This window comes from Centrocercus urophasianus, unplaced genomic scaffold (assembly GCF_019232065.1).
Source record: "Centrocercus urophasianus isolate 14NV4802_14NV808 unplaced genomic scaffold, USGS_Curo_1.0 seq_28, whole genome shotgun sequence".
In the NCBI taxonomy this organism is placed as follows: domain Eukaryota; kingdom Metazoa; phylum Chordata; class Aves; order Galliformes; family Phasianidae; genus Centrocercus; species Centrocercus urophasianus.
In genome coordinates this window covers 4055880-4059654 of record NW_024884844.1, presented here as the reverse complement: position 1 = coordinate 4059654, position 3775 = coordinate 4055880, and positions in this window count along the sequence as shown.

Sequence of the window (3775 nt, the reverse complement as noted above, 5' to 3'; positions counted from 1 at the left end):
GTGAGGCCTTAACAGCATCTCTGTAAAAGAAGGAAGATGGAGTCATACTTAGCTTTTTGGCTTTATAAAAAAAGCCAAAATTGTTCCTCAAGATCTTTGCCTTTTTGAAAAACTCCACAATACTTCAGCTATCTGGCCCTTCTTGAGCCCCCAGCAGAATGTTATCCTGCTAGTGTTGTTACTGACACAGGAAAAAAAAAAAAAAGGAAGACCAAAAGTTAGGTGACAAGAAAAGCACTTAATTTTGGCTCAGCAAAGTGAAAGAGAAACTACTTCTGTGTTCACTCAGTTAACAAGCTGCCTGGGAAGATATTGCCTTCCTGTTAACAATCCTATGTGCAGATGAAGAATTTTTGCGCTGCATGTACAGATACTCATATGGACATTAGCCAATGTATTGATCAGATCAAAAATTCTCTGAGAGGCATTAGGAGAAGATTCACCTGTGGTCTTTATTCTCATTTTAGCACACTTTGCTGTGAAGAAACCACAGGCAGCAGTGGGAGTAATGCTGAACTGGATGAAGATCCTTTTGCCGTTTACACAGGTTAGCAACCCTCAAGCCACATTGTATGGAGCAGGCCCCCAGCTGTGGTTCATAGGGAGGGACTGCATCACTTCTGACCTGGCACACACGGAAGACTGGGATGTGGGGTGAAACCCTGCTTGGATTTGTTCCTGGTGCTGGAGCAAAAGAAATTGTGCACATACATTATCACACTTCACATCCAAGTGGGGATTAGTTACAGCTACTGAAAAAACAATAGGCTGCAGAAAAGGAAAGCTGCTCTGGCACTGTGTAGAAGAGGCCTTTGGAGCATCAGTGGCAGAAGCAGTTAAGGAACTGAGAAACCAGGGCTCTGCCCCTGGATGCTCTCTCACATGCACAGGTCCACAGGCAACTCCGTAAAATTACTGCTTCACCTGCTGAGAGCTCAGTGTTAATTACAGAGTCTAGACTGGGAGGAAATCCCAAGGCATTAGAGGCCAATGTGTTTAGGCCAGAAGGTAAAGAGGAGTACAGGCAATAAAAAGAATTGTATTAAAGATATGAACTACCTAGCAAGGGAACCAGAAGTCCTATAAAAACAAAGAGAAGTGAGTAAGGAGGATTATTAAGGAACCAGAAAGAGATATTGAGTATCAGACTTACAGCGAGGCTCACAGAAAGCACAGAGCACTGTGGACAAACCTGCGCCAGACAGAAGGTAAACAAGACAATTACTCCAGTAAAAATCATAGAGGCAAACTGGAGTCAGCGGGTGATGAAATAGGGGAATTTATGAAGCAGTTTTTTTCCTCCGTCCTCTTTGCACGGAAGGGAGGGAGGGGCCCAGTGCTGTATACAGGGTCTATATCTCTGGTTGGAAAAGGGCTAGATAGTGTGCAGACAGTAATAGAAGTGATTCTGGAAAATATAGAGCATTCACCACCTCCAGGTTTCTGAAATACTCGCTTAAAAGAGAAAATGCACCTAGCTGCTGTGAGGGAAATGAAGATAACAGTCAGTGAGCATCGGGTCTAAGAAAGGTGTTTTAAAACATCCAGCAGTGCTAGCAAAGGATCACAATGGAAGACATGTTTTGATTAGCATTAGTACACATTCCTACTGTATTAGCACAGAACTGAGATACTCAAGCAGGACTGGAGGAACAGCCAGGCAAGCAGATGCCCTGCCAGCCCCAGGACTATGCAACAGCTGCCATGACCACATCAGGCCCCATTTCATTGGGTATTTCAGAGTTCCTAGGTTTGGCTGATCCAAGCCCACACAGTAAAATAGGCAGATGGAGAGCATGGAGGAATTGGCAACCTGCTTACCTTCAGGAAGCCCTGGACAAAGGGGTAAAGACTTCTCCCTCTAATTCATTGTAACAGCCAAGCAGAAAGAAAAGATGTGTTTTGGATGGCAGCCTTATAGCAGGACTGCAGAAGGCTCATGCTCTAGCTTTTGATTGGGACTGTAGGAACCTGCCAGTAGTTCTGCCCGTCAACCACAGCACACTGGGATTCACTGTGTTTGATGCTCTCCACTCACAGCAGGAAATAGGACTGCAAAGGTGGGAGAGGAGAAACTAGGGCACAGAGCTGTTACAGAGGCTTGGCCTCTTCCTTTGCACAGGCAGCTCATGGAAGAACCTTCTTGTGGGTCCATAACAACTTTACTCAAGCCTGGGCAACTTGCAGGGAAGTGAGACATAGTACAGAAAACAGCTGCAATTGCACCTCTTCCTTAAACGCAGGTTTCTGGGTGGTAAGCCACCAGTGCTGGGGAATTATGGTGTCAAAACACTGGTTTATTTTCAAAGGAAAAGTACAGAGCGTCACCAGTTTCTGCTCTTACAAATGTTTCTGTGTGGGGTGAGTCTTAGTGAACAACACAGCCCTCATGAAGGTGTCCAGAAAGGAAGAAGTGCAAATATTCAAAGACCTCATTTCCCACACACTTTGTACCTTATCTCACCTAACGCCTGTGTTCCCACATACATACACTCTTGATTTCTTTTCCCTTAGAAACAAGGCAGAGCTGTTTTCCAGATCAACCCTAAATTGTCAATAGTCCTACACTTACTAAAAGCTGGGGATGTAATTTCAGATCTATATGATCAGTATGGGAATAAATGTCCAGTGCTATCATGCCTATCTGGTAGCTGGTTCATTTCTCATGACCCACAGTTAGCCTCTAATTAGTACTAAAATAGTCACCGGTGGCAGTGATTAATAAGGTGAACTGTCACTCAGGAGACCTAACTTCCCTCCTGCTTCTTCTGCTGTGTCTATATGGGCAGTAAATTATTTGTAGTAAAGACTATGTAGAGTGTGTCCACCTATTTTCAGGTTTTGCACCTATTTCCTCAGTAGTACTGTTCAGGCTCAATTTTCCAGGACAAATAAATGTTTTGTATTACATTTCCCATAGGCATTAACTCAAGGGAGTGTATGTGGCAAATTTACAGCTCTTTCAATTTGTCTACAGGAAGATGAGGAACATGACTGCTCGTAAATAACAGGTTTGAGGATGTAAATTATCACTCTGCTTCAGTCTATCCCAGAGACTCTGAAGCTAAAAATGCGCAGTTCATTACTGCACAGTAGTTAGCCAAGTTTCTGGTAGTGTTCATGCATCTTCTTATATCAGTGACAGATGAAGTCGATTGGCTCAGCCCTGTTCTGTGCATGGGAGAAGAGGTAATGATGGCTGCAGGAGAGACTTGCACCCTCTAATGTGTTCAGAACAGTCTCATCTCCTTAGTTCAAGAACTATGCATACGAAGGGAGAGACCAAATACAAGACTCATAAAATAGTTACAGCCCTGCCTTTTCTTCTAAGCCCTCCACACATGCGGTTCTCAGTCAGGGAAGGCTATGCCCAAGGCACAAAAAGAAGACCTTGGATGGAGGTAAGAGGCCTAAGGGATCCAAAACAAGAAGATCTTCCCTCAGCTTATACTGCATGTTTCCATCTGATCACAGGCAAGCACTTCCCTAACACTCACTTTTGGTAGTGAAAGCTGTGCATCTTCTACCTCCTTCCAGAATGCACTGTGCCTTAGGATACTGATTTGTGTCAGAAAGAGGGCAGAGCAGACACAACTGGAAGTGCAAAGCAGTGTCTAGCAGGCATGGGTAACAAGCTGAGTGATGAGTGGTACTGACACGCTTGCAAGTAAATAATAAATCTGTCTCTTCTGTGATGCATGTTGCACAGCAGCTAATTCCTTCATCTCTGCATAGCTGCTGCTGAAGAATGGTGAGTGACTACACACTCAGTGAC